Genomic DNA, 14,443 nt, shown 5'->3' with positions numbered 1-14,443 from the left:
TATTATTGTGTGTGTGTGTGTGTGTGTGTGTGTATGTGAAGTGGCAAATTCATATTAGCTAGTGGTCTTAGTCTTAAAAGAACTCTTTTCCTATTATTTATTTATACTAGGTATATATATATATATATTTGCTTTTTGGAGGGGGGAAGGCAGGGCAATTGGGATTAAGTGACTTGCCCAAGGTCACATGGCTAGTTTTTTGTGTTTTTGTGTTAAGTGTTTGAGGCCAAATTTGAACTCAGGTCTTCCTGACTCCAGGGCCAGTGCTCTATTCACTGTGCCACCTAGCCGCCCCTCCACTAGGTAAATCTTAAAAACTTATTGATAGAAACAGTAGATAAACATTTGTTAAGTATGGACTGTCTTTTTCATTAAGCACCTACTATGTGCCATGATGCTAGCTAATAATAGCCAGCAGTTAGGTAGTACTTTAAAATCACAAAACCTTTAATCTATGTTATTTCATTGAATCCTTACAACAACCCTGTGAGGGATTTAAAAAAAAACAATTTTACGTTTTATAATGAAAGAAAATGAGGCTGAAAAAGGTTAAATGATTCACTAAAGGTCACACAGCTAGTAGGATCTGAAGCAAGATTTGAACTAAGGTCCTCCTAACTCCAGGGCTAGTGCTCAACCCACTATACCATCTAGCTACTGCTCAGAACTTAGGAAACCTTTTAAGTCAAATGCTCTCCTCTCTTTTTTGGTTGCTGCCTGAGATGGCTGTCACCCTTTAGGATCTTAAGATTTAGGGAAAGGAGAATAAACATTTATATGGCATTGAGGGGATTGGAATAGCAAGTGGTTGTGGGAATTGGGTGAACTACACTGACTCCATCTTGTGACTCCATTTTGTTTCAAATTCGGTTCCCTTCCTATTCAACTATGGGTCTAGTCCAATTTCTGTCTTGTGAGAAAACTTTATTCAATTGTGGGAATTGGGAGAGGACTTTATTACATTGTCTGAACCTAGCCCTGCATGACTGGGAAGCCGGACCACCTCTCCCTGCTGCTTAGAGACCTCTTAATCAGGGACCTAAATTATGTTGACCAGAAACCCGGTCAGATGCAAGGAGTTTTCTCACAATTGTGCATCTCAAGCAATCCATATATCTTATCTGAAAACTGGCCCTATACTAGTCAATCAATTATATTAATGAAAGATTTTGCAGTTTTAAAGTACTACCTAACTGCTAGCAATTATTAGCTAGCACCATAGGCATATAGTAGGTGCTTAATTTAAAAGATATAGTAAGTGCTTAATAAATGTTTATCTACTATTTATATAAATAAGTTTTTAAGATTTACCCAGTGGAAACAGTACCATGTTCCTTTGATTGTATACAGACACTTGTGGGGAATGGGACACTTATTTTTTCTGATTTTAGGAAATTGTACCTTTTTACTCCCCTCCCACCCTAGTTGGAAAGTCCCTAATCTTTTCTCAAATTAGAAATTAAATTACCTAATGTTACATCCTGGTTAATGGTTTCCTTTTAATTAAGTGGTCTTATTTGACTAATTGTTTTTTAATATATAGAACCGTGTCTTCCTCTGTTTTTGGAGTCTAGTGCCAAATTTGAGAAAGGCTACTGGTCCTGGTTTGTCGGACAATTGGCATGTATTGCTTAATAATCGATATGCTGGGAAAGGTGAAACTTTGTTTCCTCAGTAATTTTGTCTTTTACCTGCCACAGCACCTACTATGTGTGAGACACTTTGCTAAGTGCCTTGACAAATATTTCATTAGAGTTCATTGATTTAGATCTTGAAGGGACCTTTGGTACAACCCTCTTACTTTTGAGCTGGGGAAACTGAGTCCAGAGGAGGAACATGGCTTGCCCATGTTCACACAATTAGTATAAGTGGAAGAAATGGGATTCAAATTCAATCCAGCTTTAGGTCTAAGGTGAGTGGGTGTGCCTAGCACCCTGTGGTTTTAGGAATCCTCTCATAGTCAGTCTCTGGTTTTGTGGAAATGGGAGCTTCTGTCTTTAGGTCTCAGTTGGGCTGCCCACTTCTTTCCCCAAACAACCTTAGGTGAATTTGCCATTTGGTTGTACAGAGCCCAGGACATGAAAGCAACACCATAAAATGAAACATCAAGGGAGGGAGGAAGGATCAATATATTGCTAAATTCTTATTGAAATTCTAACTGCTCCTTGCTGTTTATTGCTGCTTAACATTTGCCAAGTAAAAGTCATTGCCCTGGAGACGAAGGATTTATTGGCACCGGGAGATGGAAACAGTTGAGCTCAAAGGTTCCTGCACAGTGAGTGCTGATCCCCAGGATGGAGCACGACAAAGATACCAGACTGCTCGAAAAAGTCTTGAATTTAAAGGTGCAGCAGGCATCTCCCTTAGGGTGAGGCTCTATTCCAGGCCCCTGTTGCGTGTCCCAGACATGGGGCTCAAGATCTGGCTCTCTACCTGAAGAGAGGAGGGAGAGGTACCTACTTCAGGAAGCCCTCCCTAATTAGAATGCCCTCAGCTGAAAAATGTTCTGTGCCTAGATTTTCTTAGAGTGCTTTGTTTAGATTTCTCTTTTATCTATTACATTCTGCTCTATACTTATTTACAAATCTGATCTCAGACACTTATAGCTGTGTGACCCTGGGCAAGTCACTTAACCTAGTTGCCTCAGTTTCCTCATCTGTAAAATGATCGGGAGAAGGAGAGGGCTAACTCCTCCAGGATCTTTGCCAAGAAAATACCAAATGAGATCATGAAGAGTCAGACTGAAACAACTGTCTACATGAATAACTATATTATAAGGCATTATGATAAAGTGCCACAAGGGAGGGAGAGGCAGCGTGATATGTGGGAGGGTGAATTGGCTTTGGCTCAAATCCAAATCACGAATGACCATCTTTGTGATCTTGGAAAAGTCACTTCATCTCAATAGAGCTCAGGTTCCTCTTCTATAAAGTGAGGGAACTGGACAAGATGTCTCAGGTCCCTTCTAACTATAAATCTATGACCCTAAGTACCATGAGAGCTCTGAGATAGCTCAGGCCCTCATGAGGCTGTCTATAAAAGGGATTCAATCCATTAGCAGATAATTGATTTCAGAATACATACAGAATAAATAAAAAGTAATTTTAGGTTGGGGTATGCAGATGAACAGCTGTTAGAATCAAGGATAGCCTGTTGAAGAAGGTGCTCCTGGAGCTGGTCCTTGAGGGGAGCTGGGGGCTCCAAGAGGGAGAGGAAAAACATTCTAGACAAAGCAATAGAGGTGGAAGGTGGGATGTGTTGTAAAGGGAACAGGAGGTAGTAGGCTTGTGTGGCTGTAATCTTTGTTTTAGAGAGGAATTAATGTGTAATCAGTTTGGAAAGATAGATGCAACCAGATTGTGAAGAACTTCAAAGACCAAACAAAGGGGATTGTATTTGAGCCTAATGGCGTTTGGGGAGCCATGGAAGAAGGAGAGTGATGTCATCAGATCTATGAATAAATGAATGAAAAAAGCATCTAATAAGTGTTTATTATGTGCCTTAAATTGTAATACAAATACAATATCCATTTGATAGGAAATGCAGGATGAAATAGAGATAAGTGTAGGAATGGATGGGAATCTGAACTAGGGAGGTTGTGGTCTGCGTTTTGGGAGGCAGTCAGGGTTAAGTGACTTACCCAGGATCACCCAGCTAATAAGTATCTGAGGTTGGATTTGAACTCAAGTGCTCCTGACTCCAGGGCCAGTGCTGTATCCTCTGTGCCACCTAGCTGTCCCTTGTGGTCTGTTTTGTGACCTTTTATGCCAAGGGGAAAACTGTGGAAGCGGCCAGGAGAGGACTGATGTGAGACATCATTAGCGCATTGCCTGGCATGTTGTTGTTGTTGAATCATTTTCAGTCGTGTCCAACTCTTGGTGACCCCTTTTGGGGTTTTCTTGGCAGAGATACTGGAGTGGTTTGCCATTTCCTTCTCCAGCTTGTTTTATAGATGAGGAAACTGAGGCAGCCAGGGTTAAATGATTTTCCTAGGGTCACACAGCTAGTAAGTTTTTGAGACTGGATTTCAACTTATGAAGAGTCTTTCTGGTTCCAAGTTCAGTGCTCTATCTGTTGTGCCACCCAGCTGCCTGTAATAATTTTTGCTGTTCAGTCATTGAGTTGTCTCTGACTCTTCATGACCCTGTAAGCCATACTGTACATGGAGTTTTCTCGGCCAAGATACTGACATGGTTTGCTATTTCCTTCTCCAGGGGATTAAGGCAAATGGAAGTTAAGTGACTTGCCCAGGGTCACACAGCTAGTAAATATGTGAGGCCAGATTTGAACTCAGGAAGATGAGTCTTCTCGACTCCAGGCCTGGCACTCTGTGCACTATGGCGCCACCTAGCTGCCTCCTGGCATGTAGGAGGCACTTAATAAATATTTATAGCTCAATTTATTGGCATGTGAGCCAGCCAACATTGATAGAATAATAAATCTAGAGCTGGAAGGGACTTCCCACAGTTCATCTTATCCATTCCTCTCATTGAGTCCCAAAGAGGTTGAATGACTTGTTTGGTGGACTTGGGCCCTCTAGTTCCAAATCCAGCATTCTTCCTACTGTATTACCTCTCCACTAGCCAATTCTCTACCTCCCAAGTCTTTTCTATTGATCTCCCTTTAACTCAGAGTTAGTAACTGGTCTGTTTTAGCAGAAGGAAGAAACATTTAATGGACAGAAGAAAGTGGGCCCTCCCCATTATTCTGCCTGGAGTCTCCTCTCCCTCTTTATCCCTTTGTTCCTTAATGCTGGCTGTGCTAGGCTTCTGGCACATCTGGCTGAGAGGGTTTGTGGTCCCTGGAACAAATGACTTAGGAATCCACAGGCTATTTCTCAGTGACAGGTTCTTTCTTATTCCCAACAACAGATAAAGGTCAAAACTGAGGGCATAATAACAGGGAACCCTTATTTTGAAAATGTCAAATAAAGGAGTGATTGCTCTTGGAAAAGGTGAGAGCTGAAGGATGAGCCAGAGAAACCCTTGAAAAATGTTTCTCCAGGGCTCAGCCATGAATGCTTCTTAGATGGGATGTGAAAAATTATGGATATTGGCAAATGTTTTGAAGAACTGGCATTGTGCCCAGCCCTGTGTTAGTCTGTTCTTTGGGGGTTATAGCAGAGGTCCAAGACACAGCCCCTGTCCTCCCAGAGCTCCTGGTTTGGAAGGGGAGACAGGACATGGAGTCAAGAAAAGTTTAAATGAACAAGAAACTATACATTATTATTATTTTTAATTTTAATATATTTTATATTTAATTTATTGAATAAAGCATGTGGTTCCATAATATAGTATAATAAAGAAGATGATTGCACACAAAACTACAAATCTATTATGTACAACTTGCTATTCCTTTTAAATATGTAATAAAATTATTATGTAAATTTCTTTTTTCACCTTTTTTCTTCCCTCCCCCACTCCCAGAGATGGCTACCATTAGACACAAATATGTGTATATATGTAAAATCATTCTATACATCTATTTATCAGTTCTTTCTCTGGGTGCAGAGAGTGTCTTCCTTCATATGTCCTTTGTAGTTAATTTGGGTATTTATAACAGTAAAATGACTTAGTTACTCAGAGCTCTTAAAACAATATCGTTGTTACTATATACAACGTTCTATTGCTTCTTCTCATTTAACTTTTCATTATTTTGTGCAAGCCTATCCATGTTTTTCTAAGATCATTGAGCCGATCATTTCTTATAGCATGGTAGTATTCCATCATGATCATATACCACACATTGTTCACCCATTCTCCAATTGATGGGCATCCCTGAAATTTCCAGTCCTATAATATTATATACATAATTAAGTACCAAGATAAAGGGGTATGGACAGTTAAATGCCCTCTGAGGCCAAGAGAAAGTAGAGCTTCCTTAAGGCTAGTTTGATGGGGAAGGCCATCTAATCTGCATTAGAAATGCACAGGATTGGGACAGGCAGAGAACAGGCAGAGGACGTATCAGAAAGTGGTGGGGAGGATGTATTGGGAAGTGAGGAGAAAAATCAGGGAGGCCATGATAAGATGGGCACATGTTGGGGAAGATGAGTGAAAGCTCCTGACTTGAAAACTCATGTAGTGAGGCATAATAGGTCTGAGCAGAGAAAGTGGACCAGATAGTGAAGGGCCTCAAATATTAAACTGAGGAGTTTGCCCTTTGACTGCAGGTGTTGGGGAGTTACTGAAGGTTTTAGAACAGATGAGGATTACTTAGGCACCTCGTGCAGGGTGGATGGGAGGGAGAGGTTGGAGACAGGAAAACTGGTTAGCCCAGGTAAAAAGATACTTAGCACTTGAACTAGAGTGATGGTGTGAGGGTGGAGAGGAGGGAGCAGGCATGACAGCGGGTTTAGAGATAGGGTTTAGAGATAGGGCCAACAGGGCTTGGCAGGTGAGAGTCAGGGGTCAGGAAGGAACATTGTGAGGTTTTGAGTTCTTGACACCTGGGAAGTGATCCCAACGCTTCCCTTTTCTGAAATTGTAAAATCCTGGGTCAGCAAAGGTCTGAAAGAAGGTATTTGGTAAGTGGTATATTGGTAAATGTTTAATAAATGGATCATAAAAAAATTAGGAAGTGGGGAGAGGATGAAAAATATTCACAGTGCATATTTTAAAGTTTAATCTGCATTAACATTATCTCTATAATTTTTTTTTAAAGTCTAGGCAATCAACACACTAATATATCAGTTCCTGATTTGTATCTTTTACCTATTTCCAAGGTATAAATGTTTACAACCCAAAATTTAACAATTAGTTCTCACTAGTTAGCTAAACAGTTTTACAAATATTATCTCCTTTGATTCTCACAATAACACTGCGCAGGAGGTGCTATTATTATCCCCACTTTGCAATTGAGGAAACTGAGGCAGGCAGCATTTGAGTGATTATAAAGTCAAGTACAAGCAGCTTTCCAGAAGACTACTGCTGTGAATAGCTTTAAGGTTCTGATCACATAGCATAGCAAACTCTCCATTTATTCAGCAGCAAAACATTCCCAAAAACCAAAGTACAACATTCACAGCAATATAACAAGTAACAACTCATTACTAAAGTGGCATAGTTTTAAACAAAAGATACCATTCAGTAAGTGCTTAATTCAATCATCCCTAAGAAGCAATCATCCTTAAGGGATACAAAGTACAAAGATCTCCCACCCCTAAGAAACATTGTCTTACGTAAGTCAGAAAGTCTTTCTTCTAGATTGGAGACTAGATTTCAGTCATCTTTAATGCAATCATTCTTAAGGGGTACAAAAGTACAAAAGTTCTTCCACCCCTAGGTCACAGGAAATCATGATCTTGTCAGTCAGCACTAAGTACCCAAGGAAAGGTCCTTTCATCTTGGCTTGAAGATGACTCCCAAATTCCATGATTCCTCTTCCATACACCCAGCTTTTGCCTGAATTCACTCAACCATCACCTGGATTCACAGGTAGGCAGCTCTCAGCTCCTGGTCTAGCTCCTCATCCAATTCCTTGTCCAGCTCCATCTTGAAGCTCGTGGTGACCAGTCCACCTCAAGCTCTTCGCAGTTTCTGTTTCTGGGAAGACAAAGCTTAAACAGAGCCACAACAACATTCGTATACATTGCCAGTGCTATCATTGCAATTCACTTTCTGCCTGTGAAATCAACACAAGTCAACAGCCAGGGTGCATCTATCTGACAAAGTAACACAAACAACAGACAGAAGGCTTTTGTCTGACAAAGTAATGCAAACATAAATCAGCTCAGACAGAACAGACAAACAGAGTTCCGGACAAAACAAGTGTTCTCCTTCTCAGTTCTGCTCTGTTCCAGCTTGTGTCCCTGCTTTTATATGGTGTTTCTCTTTCCTGTTCTACATTTTATATGGTGTTTCTCCTTCCTATTGTATCAGCAAGTTCCTCCCACCTTCAAATCACAGGTGGGGTTCAAAGGCAATTGAAGCACTGAAACAAGGTGCTAAATACTTGAATAACTGAAACAAGGACCTAAGTACTCCTGTGCTTGCCATTACAGTGACTTGCTCAGGGTCACATGGCTAGTAAATGTCTGAGGCTGAATTTGAACTCAGGTCTTCTGGCTCCAAATCCAGTGTCTTATGTGTGTTTAATAAATGCTTGATTATTTGGTTTATTAGTACTACTAAGGTTATAAAATACACAGGTAAGAAAATTTCAGATGATTTCATTAAGGGGAGAGCCTTAACAACCAGGGTATCAGAAAAGGCTTCCTATGGGATCTAGTACCTGAAATGAATCCTGAAGGATGTTAAGGATTCTGAGGGGTGGAGGTGATGAAGGGAATCAGGGTAGTGGGGAGAGAAAAGGTAAATTTAGAGAACAGCAAACAGGCTGGTTTGCCTGGAAAACAGTGTATGTGTGTGAGAAGGGAAGCAATGTGAAGTAACTGAAAAGGAAGGGGAAGGGGGAGAGAACACCATGTGCCAGGAGCTTTACAAAACTATTACTTCATTTGATCCTTGCAACAACCTTGGGAGGTAGGCACTATTATTATCCCCATTTTACAGTTGAGGAAACAAAGGCAGGCAGGGTTAAGTGACTTGTCCAGAGCTAGTAAGTGTCTGAGGTCAAATTTGAATTCAGGTCTATCTTAGTCTGGTCTCAGCTCTCTATGCACTCTACCATTGGCTGCCTCCTTTGAAGGATTTCAAATGCCAAGATAAAGACTGTATTTTAGACTAGAGGCAGTAGGAAGTCACTGAAGAGTCTTTAGGAGAGTGATATGTTCAGACCTGTGCCTCAGGGAGAGATTTCACCAGTTATGTGAATGGAGGATGGATGGAAGAGGGGAAAGACTAGAAGTAGGAAGCAGGAAGGTCTTAGCTCTCTATCCACTGTATCATTGGCTGCCTCCTTGGCAAGCTATAGACTGTATTTTAGACCAGAGGCTGTAAGAAGTCACTGAAGATTCTTTAGGAAAGTGGTATGTTCAGTCCTGAGCCTCAAGGAAAGATTTCATTAACTGTGTGGATGGAAGATGGATGGAAGAAGGGAAAGATTGGAAGTAGGAAGTAGGACTCCATAAAGGTCTGGTTTAGAGTGGTCTCTATTTGATGAAGAGGAGATGAATGAGAGATTCCCTGGAGTTAGAGCTGATCACACCTGAATGGATATCTTGGTTGGTTGTTGTCCATTGTTCTCAAAGAGGACCAAAATGATACCACTATGTCACTATTTCACAATATGTCTGACCGTGGCTGATCAGACCGATATGACCTCAGAAGGTTCAGGTCAGGCAATATAGTCCACGTGAACATTTGGAGTGGAGGTATCTCTAAATTTGTGCATCTCACTTTTCTTTTGAGCTACTGCAATCCTGCTTTGCTCATAGAGTACAGTGCCTTCTTTGATGCAGGCACACCATACTGGGTGGTCCTTTGCCATCATCTCCCATGTCACATGATTGATCCCGGAGTTCTTCAGAGTGACCCTGAGAGTGTCCTTGTGTTTTTTTTTTCTGACTGCCATGTGAGGTCTTTTTAAAATAGTATTTTAGGCAAACATAGGTTTGTTTGTGAGGTAAGGAAGAAGGAAAGGTCAAAGAATCCTCTGAGCTCGTGGAAGTTTTATATTACCCGCCACATGATAGGAATGTCTCCAGGAGAAGCAGAAAATGATGAGTCCTCTTTTAGACATGATGCATAGGGGACATCCAGGTGGAGATGTCCAGCAGGTAGTTGTTGAAGTAGCCTCAGACACTCACTAGCTGTGTGAGCCTGGTCAAGTGACTTAACTGTTTGCCTCAGTTTCTTCATGTGTAGAATGAAGAGTTGGACACAACTGAAACAACTGAACAGCAAAACCATGGTCAAAGACAATTTTGCTGAGCTTTAGTTTTATCATCTGTAAAATGGGGATGGTAAGAATCATCATAATTTCACTTTCTGCCTCATGTGGCTATGAAGAAAGCACTTTGTCCACTTAAATTACCATAGAGATGAGTTTCTATTATTCCAGGCATCTAGAGCTGGAAGATCCCTCTTATCTTCCTCTCTTATTTTGAAGGTCAAGAAACAGATTGAGAGAAGTGAGGCAATTTGACCAAGCTCAGGGGCAGGATTCAAGCCCAGGCTTTGTCTCCAAGCAGTGTGCCAAGAGTCAGTTATATACATTCAATTGCTGACTTTTATATGAGAATATTTCTGGTGTGCTAGATGCCTGACTCAAGATCTTTCCTTACTGTAGACTTCAGTGTCCTCAGGCTGCAAAATCTGCTCTCTCTTGGAGATATTTAATTACAGAGGCTGGGTCAACTTTTCCTTTGTGACTCCAAATGTTAATTTGTTTTTCTATATATTTTTTATAAATGCCTTTTTTTTTGCACTGAATTACTTTCCGAATCTATTCTTCCCTTCACCAGCTGAGCTTTTCTCTAGTGTTTTACACAGAAATGTAATGTGAATTCTTTGTTGTGCAATCTTGGGCAAGCCACTTCCCTATTCTAGGACTCAGTTTCCCTATTTGTAAGTGACCAAATTGGATTAGATGATCTTTGAAGTTCCTTTCAGCTTCAAAATTCTCTGATTTTTTTTGTTTTTCAAGACAAAATATGTGATGCTAGAAACAGTACAATATTTGACAGATCTCTCAACATATTTCACTAAGACACTTCTAAAGATTTTACACTTGACCTGACAGCAACCACAGAATTCTAGCCATCTTTTTATTCAACTTTTTAGAAAGTTGAGAGAATTGAGGAATATGGAATGAGAAAAGAGACCTCTGTGATTGGATTACTTGAGTTTGCAACAAGGGAAAAGACACTTCTCTTCTACAGTTCCCAATTAGTAAATTAACGCCATTGGCCTTTTCAAGTGAGTTTCGTATGAAATGTTGATCATCCCATAATCTCCTGGTACTGAATTCTAATTTTGTGTGATTGTGCAGCTTGATAACCTATATCACTGTAACCATGTCAAAGTTCAGTACTATATACAGAGTTTATTAGATGTTATTGTATTCTTTGCTTTGAATTATTCATCGACTACCTGTAATTTCTCTAAGAATAATTTAATAGAGCACTGCAGCAATAACATCCTCCTCATACCCTGCACAGGCCTGGGGGATATTGATGATGCTCTCACAAAAAGATTAGCCTGTTACATTCATCATGTAAAAGTGGAGAAGGATTATATTTAATCATCTCTGTTTTCAAACAAGCCTGTTCATGGCTGTGGGAGTTGAAAGACGATGGGAAACCAGTGGTTATAATTAGATGACTATCAAATTCATAGGTTCATGGGATTTTAGGATTGAAAGGGACCTCAGAGACATAGAACTTCTTCATTTCAGATGAAGAAACTGAGGTCCAAAGACATGTGACTTGCCTAAGGTCAAACAGTGAGTTAGTAGCAGGTCCAGTATGTAATTCAAGCCAAATTCCTATGCTTGTTCTTCCTCCTTCTCTCTCTCCTTCCCTCCCTATTTTTTCTTCCTTCTTTCCTCCCCCTCTCTCCCCCTCTCCCTCCATTCCTTCTTTCCTTCCTCCATCCCTCCTACCCTCCCTTTTCCTTTCCTTTCCTTTCCTTTCCTTTCCTTTCCTTTCCTTTCCTTTCCTTTCCTTTCCTTCCCTTTCCTTTCCTTTCCTTTCCTTTCCTTTCCTTTCCTTTCCTTTCCTTTCTTTCTTCCTTCCCTTCTTTTCTTCCTCCCTCCCTCTGTTCCTCCTTGCTTTCCCTCCCCTCTTCCCTCCCCTCCTCTCCTCTTCTTCTCTCCTTTCTTCCTCCCTCCCTCCCTTCTCCCTCCTACCCTTCCAAGAACACTCCCTTGCAATAAAGACATGTAGGTAAGCAAAATGAATAAGCATACTAGCCACGTCTGACAATATATATCTCATTCTGAACTTGTCTACCACCTCTCTGCCAAGAGACATAATTAATTGTTATCCCTCTGAACTTAACTATTGGTCAATGTTCTGAACTGATCAGAATTCTGAAGTATTTCATTGTTATTTTCCTGTACATTATGATTGTCTTGTAATTGTTCTGGTTTGGTATTTTGTCTGCAGAAGTTCATGCAAAATTTCCCAAAACTTTCTGAATTCATCCTATTTGTCATTTTTTATTATGCAGTACTATTCCACTTGGTGTATGACAGATTTTCAGTCATTTCTTTAATCAACGGAATCAAGTTTCTTCACCCCTTCCCAATACATAATTGCACTGAAATTTTGATAATGAAATACTAGAGCTTTCCCACAGAACTCTGAATTGCCACAGAATAGGAGTTGAAGGGATATTGGTCAATAAATTCATTTTTTAAAAAAAAATTGAGTAAGTTCCTACTCTTATGTACAGAGATCTGGGCTTAGTCATGAAGGAGATTCTCAAATATCCAAATAGGTCACTGATTTTGATTTGGGAGTTTTCTTCCAAATCTACTCCTGCCCATCCCTTGTGATTATTATCCATGTCTTGCTATAACTTTACCACAGAGGATTTCCCAGTGTGCTGGAGTCCTTCTTTGATTTCTTTCCTTTTTAAAAAAATCATTTTTGATTTATGGAATAAAACAAGTATTGCCATAACATAGTATAATAAAAAAAGATGATTGCACATGAAACTGCAAATCTCTTATGTGCAAATTGTCATTCCTTTTAAACATACATGAAAGTTATCTTGTAAATTTATTTTTTTCTCCCCCCCATCCTAGATTTATTAATTTTTTTTCTGACACCATGAGGGTGGAGCACCATTGCTATCCACCTGTCATCCTTCACCTTTTGCCTCATGACTGATCAATTTTCTTTTTCTAGCATATACTTCTTTGATGACACCCTATAATCTTTTCTTTTCTTCTTTGAAATTTCTTATTGGATATAAGTTGCAGCCTATTCACACATGTTGTGTGGTTCTCCATTGCCCTCTGTACTATATTAATTTTAAATTCTTTGGGCCCTCTTGTCTTATATAGCCTGATGTCAAGCCTCCAAATACCAGAAAGCCGGTATTAAAAGGATGAACTTCCTTCTAGTAGACAATATGAGAGAGAGAAAGGCTAGGAAAGTAAGGTTGGGTCCAGATTGAAGGAGTCCTGAATACCCAGATCAGGAGTTTGGATGTTTTCCTCTATATTGATGATAGGGAACTCCTGCTTGTTTTTAAGCAGAAGAATGACATAATTAGGAAAGCTATTAGGAAGATTCTATGGACAGTGTGAGCATGATGGATTGGAGAGGGAGAGGGAGAGCCTGTTGGCAGAGGATGACTGATTAGGGGGATGATACAAATCTAATAAAGGGGATTGTGTATGGGGGCGGGGAGGGGGGACAGGTGTTGTTGCTTCCCTGATTGCTATGTGGGTAACAGGTCCAGGTGTAGCAATATTGTAGCAATACAGGGTCATGGATAGGGACTGTGATTTTATTTTTTATTTTTTTAAAGCAATCGGGGTTAAGTAACTTGCTCAAGGTTACATGGCCAGGTGTTTCTGGGTGGGTGCTAAGTGTCTGAGCCCAGGATTCGATCTCCAGGTCTTCTCAACACTGGAGCAGGTGCTCTTACTCGCTGTGCTGCCTGGCCACCCCGAGACTGTGATTTTATTAGTATAGGTAGTTTCTAGGTGAGGAAATTCCCTCTATTCAATGCAAGTTGCACCTTCTCTTCAACTTACAGTCTTAGAGAATCACCTGCAACATTGAGAGGTAAAGTGACTTGCCTAGGGTCACACAGCCTGTGTGTCAGAAGTGAAATTTGAACTGAAGTCTTTTTGGCTTGGAGACTAACTCTTTGTTCCCTGCATCACAGTGCCTTTCACTGTATTTCTATGTCCCCAGAAATATTTATGAGGCACCCAAGTAACTGGTAGGAGACCTCTAGTGAGAACATGGCTGTGTCCCTAAGCACCACAGTGAGTTAAGCATCTTAGAAAGACATAATTGCTGTCTCCAGGTAGAGTCTCAGTGCTGGAGGGAGCCTTAAGGAGAAACATGGGGAAGATGCTTATTCTTTAGCGGGATGAGAGGTTACGTTGGAGCAGCCTGCTTTTCCTGTGTGAAGTGGGAAGAGAGAAAGAGAGGCACAGAGAAACAGAGAGAGAGCTAGAGACACACATTTGGGTCTTGTTCTGGCCTTGCTGCAGTGGACAGGGCACTGGAGTCAGAAGACTTGAGTTCCAGTCCAGGGTCTGTTGAACACTATCCATGTGACTTTGGACAAGTCTCGGTTTGCTGTCTCTAAAGTAGGGAAGTTGTATATATGACCTTTAAGGTCCCTTCCAGCTCCAAGTCTGTGATAAACTTAGACTTGTGAGATTTTTATGCCATTATAACTTGTCCTTCATTTTTTAAAAAATCAGTTTGTTTCTTTTTAACTGGTCGTGAAAAAAACAACAACCCAATATTCAGAAAATGCTGAAAGGACTGTGTCTTTGGGGACAGGAGGCGTGAAGCTGTGGCCTAGCACCCTTGATCAGTACTGGAGAGGAAGCCTGTATGGAAGAA

Source organism: Petaurus breviceps, unplaced genomic scaffold, assembly GCF_028583685.1.
Source record: "Petaurus breviceps papuanus isolate PSGF00001 unplaced genomic scaffold, PetGlider_PUasm1.0 551, whole genome shotgun sequence".
Taxonomy (NCBI): Eukaryota; Metazoa; Chordata; class Mammalia; order Diprotodontia; family Petauridae; genus Petaurus; species Petaurus breviceps.
Note: the sequence above shows the minus strand (reverse complement) of the source record.